Here is a 14,222-nt window from a genome sequence, read left to right as displayed (position 1 = left end):
GAACTCAACCAAAACTCACACTTCGAGAACTTAACATACAACTAACTATCCCTCAGAGTCTAAAGAACGACTCGAAGATGCTGCTCGTGCTCCTCCTGGCTGGCGGGAATAAATCAAAATATCATCAATGAAGACAATCACGAAGGAATCCAAATAAGGCTTGAACACTCGGTTCATCAAATCCATGAAAGCTGCTGGGGCATTTGTCAATCCGAATGACATCACTAAGAACTCATAATGCCCGTACCGAGTGCAAAAAGCTCTCTTAGGGATATCGGATGCCCTAATCCTCAACTGATGGTAGCAAGATCTCAGATAAATCTTCAAAAATACCTTGGAAACCTGAAGCTGATCAAACAAATCATCAATCCTCGGCAATGGATACTTGTTCTTGATGGTGACTTTGTTCAACTACCAATAATCTATACGCATCCTCATCGACCCATCGTTCTTTTTAACAAACAACACCGGCGCACCCCAAGGCGAGACACTCGGTCTAATAAAGCCTTTATCTAACAAGTCCTGCAACTGTTCTTTTAATTCTTTCAACTCTGGAAGGGCCATACGATATGGCAGAATAGAAATGGGCTGAGTGCTCGAAGCCAAATAAATGCAAAAGTCAACATCCCTATCGGGTGACATCCCCGGCAGGTCTGAAGGAAATACCTTTAGAAACTTACGAACAATGAGCACAGAATCCATAGAAGGAACCTCAGCACTGGAATCACGAACATATGCCAAACAGTCCAAACATCCATTATCAACCATACGCCGAGCCTTCATATATGAGATAACCTTGCTGGTAGAATGACCAGGAGTCCCTCTCTACTCCAAACGAGGCAACCCCGGTAATGTTAAGGTCATGGTCTTGGCATGACAATCCAATATAGCATGATATGGGGATAACTAATCCATCCCTAGAATGACATCGAAATCCATCATGTCGAGAAGTAGGAGATCTACCTGGGTCTCAAGACCCCCAATAACAACCATGCAAGCACGGTAAACACGATCTACCACAATAAAATCACCCACCGGGGTAGACACATATATAGGAGCACTCAAAGAATCATGAGGCACAACTAGATAAGGGGAAAAATAAGATGATACATAAGAATATGTGGACCCTGGGTCAAATAGAACTGAGGCATCTCTACTGCACACTAAAACCGTACTTGTGATAACTGCATCGGAGGCCTCAACCTCAGGTCTACTTGGCATATCATAATATCGGGGCTGGGCCCCACCAATCTGAACTGCATCCTTAGGACGACCTCTTGTTGGTTGTCCTCCACTTCTAGTTGCCTGACCTCCACCTCTAGCGGCCTGGCCTCCACCTATAACACCTCTACTCCTACCTCTAGCTGGCTGAGCAGGCGGTGGAACAACCGGTGCTGGAACCATAGTACGAGAACCCTGGTGCTGAGAACTGCTCGAGGCTCAAGGGCAAAACCTAGCAATGTGCCTCGTATCACCACAAGTATAGCAAGACTTGGGCTGTTGAGACTGCTAACCTTTAAACTAACCCTGACGGCCTGGATAACCACCCTGAAAACTCTGGAGCGGAGGTGTACTGATAGGAGCTGGTAGTGCACTATAGGGAAACGGATCAGAATACTGCATATGAGAATCACGGCCACCTAGAGCATCGTGAGAAACCTCAAGTGCTGACTGGAATGGCCTAAGAGGATGGCCTCTACCAAAAGAATCTCTGCCTCCAAACGAGGCACCAATGAATCTGCCTGAATGACGAGGCCTCTTATCGGACCCTTGACCACTCCCCTTAGCCAAAACCATCTCAACTCTTCTGGCCGCATTGGTCGCATCCTAAAAAGAAATCTCACTACCTGTCTCATTAACCATCTGCAGTCTAATAGGCTGAGCGAGTCCCTTAATAAACCTCCTCACTCTCTCTCTCGGTGGGGAGTATCAGAAGAGCATGACGAGCCAAATCAATAAACCTCGTCTGGTAATTGGGTAAAGTCATAGAACCCTGCTGGAGACGCTCGAACCGCCTGCGATACTCCTCCCTCTGAGTGACGGGAAGAAACTTCTCGAGAAATAGCTGCGAGAACAAGTCCCAAGTGAGAGCTGGTGATCCAACTGGTCTGGCCAAATAATAATCTCTACACCATTTCTTGGCGGAACATGACAGACGGAAAACAACAAAGTCAACCCCATTGGTCTCCACTATCCCCATGTTCCGAAGAACCTCATAACAGCTGTCTAAATAATCCTGTGGATCCTCTGAAGATGTACCACCATAAGTAGTAATGAACAGCTTGGTGAACCTGTCCAACCTCTACAAAGCATCAACAGACATAGCTGCTCCATCACCGATCTAAGCTACTACACCCGGCTGAATTGCTCCAACTGGTTGAGCTGCTGGAGTCTGAAACTGGGGAGCCATCTACTCCGGAGTGTGGGTAGTAGGATTTTGTAATCCTTCCCCAGCCTGAGAGACAGTCGGTGCTACAGGAAGCAAGACTGCCTGATTGACACTCTCCATAAGGCCCACTAGACGGACCAGAGCATCCTGGAGTACTGGGTAGCAATGAACCCCTCTGGGACCTAAGCTGGGCCCACCGGAACTGTCTCGGCCAGAACCTCATCATCAAACTCAACCTGAGGCTCCGCCGCTGGTGCTGCGGCTCTAAGCTGAGCTTTGTCCCTACCTCGGCCCCGAGCACGGCCTCGGCCTCATCCTCTGCCCCCATAGGTGTGGTTGCTGGGGGCTCGAGCTGCTGATCAGCAGATGAAAAAGCACATGTTCTCGCCATCTGCAAAAGAACAGAGTAGAAGTTCAATTAGCATTGAGAAACCAAATCGCATGACAAAGAAGAATAGAAGTGAAACTATTCCTAACTCTGTAGCCTCTGAGGGATAAGCACAGATGTCTTCGTATTGATCCCTCAGACTCTACCAAGCTTGTCCGTGAGTTGTGAGACCTAAGCAACCTAGAGCTCTGATACCAACTTGTCCCGACTCGGATTTCCCACCCTCGGGAGTCGTGATGGCCCCTACTAGTATAAGCTAGGCAAGCCAATTATTTTACTCTTATCATTTTTAATCCATTAACAACTATAAATTAACATTTATAAACAGCGGAAATTAATAGAATCAAAGAATGAAAATTTAACAATTTTAGCTAATAACGATACAAATCCATAACATAAACTACCCAGAACTGGTGTCATAATTTCACAGACTGTCTAATAAAACTACAAATAAAGTGTGAACAAGAAAGTACATGTCTGTCTCTGAAATAGTAAAGAACAGATGAAAACTAGATAGGAAGGGGACGCCAAGGCCTGCAGACGCCTGCAGGACTACCTCGGGTCTCCTGGTGGACTGAAGGTAGAAACCCCTAGCTAAGGTCTGTATGCTCCAGTACCGGGATCTGCACAAAAGATCGCAGAGTGTTGTATCAGCACAAGACCCCATGTGTTGGTAAGTGTCGAGCCTAACCTTGGCGAAGTAGTGATAAGGCTAGGACACCACAACCAAACAACCTGCAGCTAAACAATATCTAACAGAATAACAGTAATAAAAACAATTCAAAAGTAATGGGGAAAGGGTAACATGCTATGGGATAAACATTAACATAATTAAACACAGTAGTAGTGGAATAAGACAATTAAGGAACTTGAACCAAAGCGATAAGAAATCAAAATAAACAGGCAATAAGTGCATGGCATCACCCTTCATGCTTTTACTCTCAATCCTCACCAATGTAATAAAGTAATGAAAATGTGCACGGCATCACCCTTCATGCTTTATCTCTCTTTCTCACCATATGCATCAATATCAATAAAAATGTACACGGCATCATCCTTTGTGCTTTATCACTCTTTCCTCACCAAATGCATAAATATTAATGTGCACGGTATCAGTACCCTTCATGCTTTATCACTCTTTCCTCACCTAAACAATAGCAACAATAATTTCCCATCAAGGGAATCAACAACAAGAATAAATACATCCCGGCAAGGGAATCAACAGTAAGAAATAAGTACGTCCCGGCAGGGGAATGAGCTATAACCAAACTTGTACCAACACTTAACTTCACAATCAAAACCTCAACTGGAGCCAATACTCAACAATAAACAAATACCACAAGTTAATCATAGGTCTTACTCAACATGGAGAATCAACAATTTAGCCAATTCTAGTACTTATTAAGAAATACAATAATTACAATTTAAGACTCAAGGGCATGCTTGACACCGACGTATAGATACTTGTCACCGCACCTATACGTCGTATACTACACTAGCACATAGTAAATAAGACACAATACATATTGTCACACCTCCTTTTTACCTACACCCCCGTGAAGGGACGTAAAGGGAGTTTTTCCAATTAAAGGACAATCAAAACGGGATTGATTATTTAATTTAGAATCGCCACTTGGGAGATTTATGGTGTCCCAAGTCACCGGTTGAATCCCAAATCGAGGAAAAGATTAACTCTGTATTACAGTCCGTGAACCAGAAATCCGGAAGGAATTCTGTTAACCCGGGAGAAGGTGTTAGGCATTCCCGAGTTCCGTGGTTCTAGCACGGTCACTCAACTATCATATTCAGCTTATTTATATGATTTTAATTCATATTGAACCTATGTGCAAATTTAAACTTTTTACCGCTTTTGTTATTGTTATTATTTTTTTTCAATGAGAATTGTAACGTCGTGAAAACGCATCTCGAACCACGTCACATCAATGCACCCGTGGTTGTTGACACATCTCGACTCCGTTGAGATTTGGATTTGGGTCACATAAGTGTGCACCCGAGTTTAAGAAAGTAAATTATTAAAGGCGCGCCTAAAGCGACTAGCGTATCATTATTTTGGGTAAGGCCGTGAAATTTTGCTATACGGCCCATCCCGAAGTCTAAGTTATTTTATCAACACGTATAGAGGGCCCCACAGCTTGTATACTTTTGTTTGTCGAGGCTCGTCTCACTCATTATTTTTAAAAGAATTTACAATGTCGTGGAAATGCATCTCGAACCACGTCACAATCAATGTACCCGTGATTAGAGACACATTTCAACTTTGTTGAGATTTGGATTTGGGTCACATAAATGTGCACCCGGGTTTAAGAAGGAAATGTTGTTAAAGTATGCGCCTAAAGAGACTAACGCGTGGTTATTCGGGGAAGACCGTGAAATTCGCTAAACGGCTCGCCTCGAAATCTAAGTATTTCAAATATACATTTGATGAGGTCCCCGCGACTTATAGGTCCATCCTAAAGTGAACTAAGATTTTCTAATTAATTTGTCTCTAAAAATAAGGAAAAATCCTAATCGATTTTGTCCAGGGCCTAAAACAATAATTGTAAACCAAATATGTCCCAGGGCTCAAGGATAAGCCCGAAAAATGCGAATTGGCACAACCAAAAGCCAGCCCAATGTAGTCTTTGGCCCAGGCCCATGCGAGTATACAAATGAGGTAAAACCTGGGCCATTCGTTAAAGCGCTAAAGCTCAGATGGCCTGGAATTAGGCTGACCACTAGACCGACGCAACTTCAGTTGAATCAAATCAAGTACCCATCGAAATTACTGCGTCCTTTTACTCAAATGAATAGAACATGGTTTGAAGATTAGATTATTTTAACTACTGGTCCGTTTTTACTAAAGGTGAAAGAGCAAATTAAGAGGTAGCTGTAAGTTCGACAACAAGATTGCATATCAAGCCTTCAAGGATTAGACTATTGGTCATACACTTCTACCAACGCTAGTTAACACCTATATATTAAGAACTAATCTGCATGATATGAGTTACTGCAATACAATACATGCTCAACTGGACATCAAACTCGATTTCAAACCCAACTGTTTCCGACATTTCTTTTTAAACATAAATGAACACTAAACTACACATACACCCATTGTGCTGAATTGCAGTTAGATAGTCACGAATTTGAATTGGTTCGAAGCAGTTCAAAGGTAGTTTATTACAAGCTGTAGATTCAGCCATTCCAAATTACTTAAGCAAACAGTCCTAATTACAATTCAAACCATTACATTCAATTATAATGAAGATATAGTAGCTACTGAAGTTTTCCAATGAAGTTAGGTTTCCATTTCATTTTATTTCAGCCAAACTCTACATGATGTGGAGATTCAACATGTACCTGGATTGGAAAACAGGACAAGAAGAAGGAGAAGTCATCAGCAGGTAAGCAGCAGACAATACAACAGCAATAGGATTCAAAACAGCTCCAAAAACCAGTTTTAAAACCAAAATAACACTCAACCACAACCCATAATGAGTTTGTCAACCAACAGCAATACAGACACCCAAAAATAGAACAAACTGAGCTCAGATAAGTTCAGAAATAGAATCAATAGACTGCCAAATAGATTCAACAATCAAAAGGGGCAAGAACCAGTGCTTGGAATCTAAATTCTGCCTAGAACTCGATGGAACAGTATCCTTTCTCTTAAACTCTCTCTTAGAACTGATTCAAGACTCAAAAATGTTCTCTCAGATTGACTTTTCCTCTCTTCGGGTCTCTCCTCTAATTTTTCAGAATTAATCCCGTCTCTCCCCTTAAATCTGTCCTAAGGGACTCTATTTATAACCAAACACTGCCCCTGCCCCTCAACTTTCAAAAGCACTTTGGGCAGAATTTTTCCACTAATTCTGCCCATCATCTCCTTTTAATTCCACTAGTATATGTTTTGTTCCCCACTACACTTGTATTTTCTTTATTTAAATCCAAATAGGTATGGGCACCTATTTCTTAATCCATTTTCTTTAAACCTTTCCCCCACCATTATGTCTTGTTCCCCATTAGCACTAAACAATTGTATTAGTTTAATGGTATTTTAGTACCCTACTGTCACCCCACTTAAACTAGCCAATTTCTAAACTTTTCAATCCCTAAAATACCCCCTTAACCCCTGTGTATTATTGCCATGCCCTAAACTTCAATCGATCTATTTTCTAAGTTACAAACCTAACAACTGATTTTTAACTGATCACTAAAGTACTACAACTATAACCAATTCACAATCAAATTCAAACAATGATTCAACCAGAATTGAAGCAGTACGAATCACATTGTTATCAGGTTATTTAATCAGAGTCGAAGCATGTAAAACTAATCGACGACACTTATTCAATCGACTACACGAATTACAACACATACAATCAATAGCAAATAAGAATCGAGCAGGCACACATGTGATTTGAATCGTATTGATAGAAAACAGGGATTCATTAACTAATCGACGACACTCATTCAGATCGATTATATAGTTTTATCACATTCATTAACCATGACCAGAAAAAGTTTAACCAAATAAAGGGTCATTGAAGACGGACAGAATCAATCGACAAAAGAAAATGAAAATGTCAATAAAACTAAACTAAAGTAAACAGAATAAACAAACACAAAAATGGAACAAACAGGAAAGGGGGAAAATACCTCAAAAACTCGGTACTTGGACGACCCTAATTCAAACTCAAACTCGAACTGTTTGAGGTCGAACGGACCTTAATCGAGTGGTCTCAACTGAGAACACTTCTACTAAGGTCAGTTAAACACCCAAATTCCCTTAAACTTCGGACAGAAACCAGTTTTGGTTTTCTAGGGTTCTTACGCTTCGATTTGGGGTTCGAGTGTTTCTAGCCAGATTCGATTCAAACCAAAGGTGGTTTGGGCACGACGGAGGTCATGGGGTGCCAGGGTATGAATTTGGGCTTGGTTGGGGTAGGTTCGAGTTTTTCTCGAATCTTCGATTGAAGATTCGAGAAGCTGGAGGTTGATTCGAGGCAAATGGTTAACAGATCCATAACGAGGGTGGTCAGGGGGTGCCTTGGTGTGAGTTTGGGACTGGTTGGGGTTTGTTTCAAGTTTGCTCGAATCTTCGATTGAAGATTCGAGAAGCTACAGTCTGATTCGAGCAAAACGGTTAAGGAATTCGTGGAGAGGGTGGTTAGGTGCTCTAGGGGTGTTAGTTTCATGGTCATTAGCGTCGTTGCCATCGGCTTTCAGGCGAAGGGGTTTCAGGGCGGCTAGGGTTTGGACAGTTGTTTGGTTTGTCTCTGAAGGAGACGATGAACAGGGGTGTGGCTTAGGGGGGTATGAGGTGAGAGGTTGGGTTTATATATGGAGGGGTGGTCTAATCCTGGCCGTTGGATCAGGCACGATCAATGGCCTGGATCAGTTCATTTAAAGGAGACAGTGTCGTTTTGGGGTAGTACTGGGGCGGGGTCGATCCGGGGGCAAGTGGTTCGGGTTGTGGGGATTGTTCTGAGGTGTTGGATCAAATGAAACGGGTGGCCTAGATCTATCGGCTATATACGACGTCGTTTGGATATATCTGGGGATTGACTGGACCGTTCGATCGAGTGAGATCAACGACCCAGATTTTTCATGCCCAAACGGCGTCGTTCCATCCGCCCTCAAGGCTGGCTGGGTTGGACCGGGCAAGAGGGTATCTGGACTGGGCCTGAACTCTCTTTTAAAATTGGCCCAGTCCGATTTTTCTCTTGTTTTCTTCTTTTTCTTCTATTTTCTTTTTTTAATTCCCAAAACCAAAATTCTAAAATAAATTTGTAAAGCAAAAATTATCCTACAAAATACTAATCAACCCTTAATAATAATTATCACACACAATTGAATATCAATTAGAAATAAAATTACACAATTTGACATTAAATGCTAAAATGCAAAGTAAATTATTTTTTTGTGATTTTTCATTTTGTAAAACAAACTTGTTTGTTTAATTAATTCCTAAATTGTAAAATTAAATCCTAAATGCACATGCAACACATATTTTTTTGTCTTTTTCTAAATTAAAATAGAAATAAACATGCACAGACAAAAAATACAAATAAATCACAAACAATACCAAACCATTTTATTTGGATTTTTTTTGGAGTAATTCTCATAGGGCAAAAATCACGTGCAAAGATAAAGTGAGCGGATACGAGCGATTTTTGCCCGTTGGAATACTCTGTGTGAAGCATTTTTGAAAAGATTTAACCGAACCTTTGCTTTAAAGGTTTCCTACATATCCCTGGCTAGAAGGGAATCAGGTTAATGTAGTTCGGGAAGCTTTGGTAGCTGGAACTACCATGTAGCTGTTATTTTGCTGTTACTGCTGTTGCTGCTGATGTTACTGCTTACTGACCTCCTTATTACACCTTGATGAAAGATAAAGAAGTTATACTAAGCTATGATCTATTAATTACAAAGATTTATTCTCAAACTTGGTCATGTGACTGTTGCTGCCTTTGTTGCTTGGTGTTTCCTCTGGTATTTCTTTACTTCCGATTTGTCTTGTATTCTCCCTTGATTGCCGATCTCGAACTGCTTATTTCCTTCTTGTGATCTTCGCATTATTTTTCCATTGAATCTTGAACTACCTTCCTCTGCTGGGGATTTTTTTGTTGTTTCCCGCCGGGGATTTTGGTTGTATTCCTCTGCTTTACTGTCTTCAACACCAATTACTTCTTAAAATATAACACCCTCATTCTCCAGGCGGCTCCTGACTTCCATAACTTCTTAAAGATATCACCTTTATTCTTCAGGCGGGCTCCTGACTTCAACAACTTCTTAAAAATATAACACCTCTATTCTCCAAGCGGGCACCTGACTTCCACCCTTTCTTAAAGACAACACCTCTATTCTCCAGGCGGGCTCCTGACTTCAACCACTTCTTAAAGATAACACCTCTATTCTCTAGGCGGGCTCCTGACTTCAATAACTTCTTAAATATAACACCTCTATTCTCCAGGCGGGCTCCTGACTTCATAACTTCTTAAAGGTAACACCTTTATTCTCCAGGCGGGCTCCTGACTTCAACAACTTCTTAAATATAACACCTCTATTCTCCAGGCGGGCTCCTGACTTCAATAACTTCTTAAATATAACACCTCCATTCTCTAGGCGGGCTCCTGTCTTCATAACTTCTTAAAGATAACACCTCTATTCTACAGGCGGGCTCCTGACTTCAACAACTTCTTAAATATAACACCTCTATTCTCCAGGCGGACTCCTGACTTCTTTAACTTGAATCATCTTCTTTCAACTGCTTCCCTCAAAACTGGCGTTTTCCTCCTACGAAAACTGCTGGGGACAACACCGGTGTTTTATTCACAACTATGTTATTTTCCTTCTTCAAAGTCTACTTCCTTTAAAGATGGTGCCTTCCTTCCACTGGAACTACTTTCCTCAAGCTGGTGTTTTCACTTCTCTGAAACCTGCCGGGGATAACACTGTTGGGGAATTATCTTCCTTCTTTAAGACTAGTTACTTCCCTCCTTTTAACAATGGTGGGGATGGCAAAAGACCACGACCCTTAAAACTCGGGTTATCTTGCTTCTTCCAAGATTGCTTTCTTTAAAACTTGTATTTCCTTCTCCCGTATACTGCTGGGTATTCCACTTCCTTCAAAACTTGTGCTATCTTTCATCCTCCCCAAGTGGGTATCTGATTTCAAGAAAAGTTTCTGCCCCAGTTTGATAATCTTCTTTGTGGCCATGTCTTCCTACTGTCAATAACATTTCCTTTTCCTGCTTTAAATCAAAGAAAAATTTGTTAGTTTAAACGTGGTGAGTGGTCACGCCACTCCTACTGGGGATAGTTATTCCCTTGTTCCTTTCCCTGCTTTGCTTTTTATTACAAAACTTGCTAGGGACGATATTATTTGTTGGGGATGATATTCCTGCCGGGGATTGTTTTTCTTTTCTCTTCCTTCCCCGCTCTGTGTTGTCCGACTACCACGGAACTTGGTCGATAATCTGTCGGAATTGTTCCTGCATCTCGCAAATCTGCTGGGGATCCTCTTAAAATTTGATCCATAACTTTTCAACTGTTATTTTTTTTCTGTTTTTCTCCCACTTCCCTTGGAAATTCGGTCCTCTCGGAATCTAGACCCATTCATCATTTGGTCTTGCGACAAACTCCTTTTCGCTTTGTCGCCTTATCTTTGGCCCGTCCTATCCATATTGTGTTTTTGCACCATCTTGGCAACTGGTAATAAGCTCTGAAAATCCTTTTCAAAAACAAATTGCTGGGGAGATAAAGTCTTTAAACCAAGGAATGAAAAAGTGATGATTTCAAAAGATAGAAAAAGAAGAAGTCTTTCTGAACAAATGCTGGGGAAAAGGAAAGAAAAGAACTTATCTGAATGATATAACCGATCCCAACGATCATGTCGTGCATTCCGGATTAATCAACCCAGTCTATTTATATCAATCAATCTTTCGGACGGCCTCATCTTGCTGGGGATAAATAGGCACTCAACTCTTTGCCAAATGCGGATCCTTTCCGCCAATCTTGCCTTGTCGCCTCATAGTGCCCTTCGAGGGGTTTTCACTACTAAGACTCTTTTATTTCTCTCAACTCCCGTCGCCTTATGGTGCCTATGGAGGTTTTCACCGATAAGACTCTCTCATTTTATTTCTCAACTTACGTCGCCTTATGGTGCATGTGGAGGTTTTCACCGATAAGACTCTCTCATTTTATTTATTTTTTCCAGCTGGGGATCAGAGTGTTGCCGATATGACTCTCTCTGCTGGGGATTCTTTCGGCTACCAATTCATTTCCGACTTATGATCCTCTTCTCTGCTGGGGATCAGAGTGTTATTCCCGACTTCCGTTTGCATGACTTGGCACTTCTCGGATACTGATCAGGAGGTATTTTTGGACATCAATATGGGTTTTTGTGTATGGCTAAAAGAAACGGGTAAAAGGGTCAAAATAATTTTGATGGGTAACGTCACACCTCCTTTTTCACCTACACCCACAAGGGCGTAAAGGAGTTTTTCCAATTAAAGGACAATCGGAACGGAATTTATTTATTAAAGTCATAGTCGCCACTTGGGAGGTTGATGGTGTCCCGAGTCACCGGTTGAATCCCGAACCAAGGAAAAATATGACTCTGTATTACAGTCTGTGAACCAGAAATCCGGATAAGGAATTCTGTTAACCCGGGAGAAGGTATTAGGCATTCCCGGGTTCCATGGTTTTAGCGCGGTTGCTTAACTGTTGTATTTGACTTTACCTGATTTTCAAAACATGTTCTTACTTATGCCTTTAATTTTGAACCGCTATTATTATTATTTTTAATTAGAATTGCAACGTCGTGAAAATGCGTCTCGAACCATGTCACATCAATGTGCCCGTGGTTGTTGACACATTTCGACTTCGTTGAGATTCAGATTTGGGTCGCATCAATGCGCACCCTAGTTTAAGAAGGTAATTTATTAAAAAATTCTCCTAAAGTGTCTAACGCGTTATTATCCTTAGGGCAGGCTGTGAAATTCGCTAAACGGCCCATCCCGAATCCTAAGAAATTAAGACAATATCTATTGAGGGCCCTGTAATTTGTAGTTTTATTTGGCGAGACTTGTCTCATTTAAAAGGCCAACCTAAAAGCAACTATAATTTTTTATTTTTTATTTTGTCCATAGTAATAAAAGGAATTCCTAAACAATTATTCCATTTGAAATGGCCCAATCTTTATGAATTTATTTCATGATTGCTGGTCTAATGAATCAGGCTTGTGAAAAACCCAATTCTCGTTGACTATAAATATTGGGCCTGCTTTTGGCCCAAAGTAGGTGAACCCTATCAGGCCACATGGAGCCAGCTGGATGGTCGAATCCCAGCAGGGGCAAACACAAACCAAATGATTTTTAATTCCAAACAATTATTAATCTAAGAAGCTAACAGTCTACCAAATTAACACTAACAGAGATTCAAACTTAAGTGACTATGCCCAAGCTTTTAAACAAAATAAAACTGCAGGATTTCCATAACCTTTTCCATAACAATTAGCATTCTCAATTATAATTGTCAACTCCAAACATTGATCAACAATCCAAACACCTACATGGCCATACATCTGACTGGACTCAACCTAGCAAATCCTGAATCAATTAGCGATTCAGTAGGTGTCTGTCAACTATTGCAATACCAGCTATTTTTTATTTTTTATTTATTTTAACAGAACTATGATTACACAGAGTCCAGTACATATTATACCAAAATCAAGTCTAAACGAACACATGCTACATTTCGAAATGGCCCAGGCATACAGTCCATAATTGATTAAAGTGTACAGTTCACTAAGTCACAGGATATGTTTATAACATAATAAGATTTAACAGAAGAAGAAAACTTCAGCAGAAACTTCGATTTCAATTCATCATTGGATATGAGAGTCTACATTGGGACAGTTCAAATGTGTACCTGGATTTCAATAGAGCAAAGAACAGAAAAAATCAGCAGCAACTTAGCACAGCAGGCCAAGGGAATTCCAATTAGATCCAAATGCGCAGCCCAGAAAAGTTCAAAAACCAACAGCAATAGCAAGTGATAAACAACAATCAAAGACAACCAAACTGAGGTAATTTTGATCGAAATAAGCTTTAACCAACACTCAGGACACACTACCAAAGCATCACATCAACTGGTTGGCCCAAAATGACTCAACTGAAGCTAAAAACCACCCGAATTATAACAAACAGATCTCTGAAGTTACAGTAACCAGAAATTGAACTAAAAATTTGTAAATCAACAGCTGTAAGCTGAAATTCACCTACTGCTTAATGGGACAATAGCCTTTCTTCCTTGATTTTTGAAGTTTTATATTGTTTTTGGGTTTTCTATATGAAAGAAGTTAAAATCTAAAAGGATTTTGATCTGAATTTTAATCTCAGATCTGGAGAGCTTGGGAACTTTTGGAGGGAATTCTCGAGGTTTTTTTTGGATGAAGTAAAGGGCATGCCCTTTTATAGGCACCAATGAGGGCAGCCCTCAGATTTTTCAATGTCAGTCCCTTACCTATTTATTTAATTAGTCCCTTATTTTCTAACTTGTTACCCAAGTAAACATTACTATTCTTTACAAATTACGTAGTAGCCCCCTATCTAGAAGTTCCTAGGGGTTTCTATATTATTGAAATCCTTAAACTAACCCTATACTATAATGATTTTTACAACTTAACTAAACTTGACCTGAACATTAAACTCTACCTGATATTCTTAACTGAACCAAAGTTATAAATTAATGAATGCAATTAATAAAAACTAATCAAGCATTTGGAATTAACAACTAGAAATCCCAACACTGAATATATGAACCCAAATAACAGATAACGAATAGGAATCAACTGATTTTAACTAAACACCGTCGATAACTAAAAAGAAGAAAGGATTCGGAAATAATTAACTAAGCAAGAAATGGAAATTAACTTGT

The sequence above is a fragment of the Nicotiana sylvestris genome, chromosome 2 (genome assembly GCF_000393655.2).
Source record: "Nicotiana sylvestris chromosome 2, ASM39365v2, whole genome shotgun sequence".
NCBI classification, from domain to species: domain Eukaryota; kingdom Viridiplantae; phylum Streptophyta; class Magnoliopsida; order Solanales; family Solanaceae; genus Nicotiana; species Nicotiana sylvestris.
The sequence above is the reverse complement of the archived record's forward strand: the minus strand, read 5'-3'. Positions refer to the sequence as shown.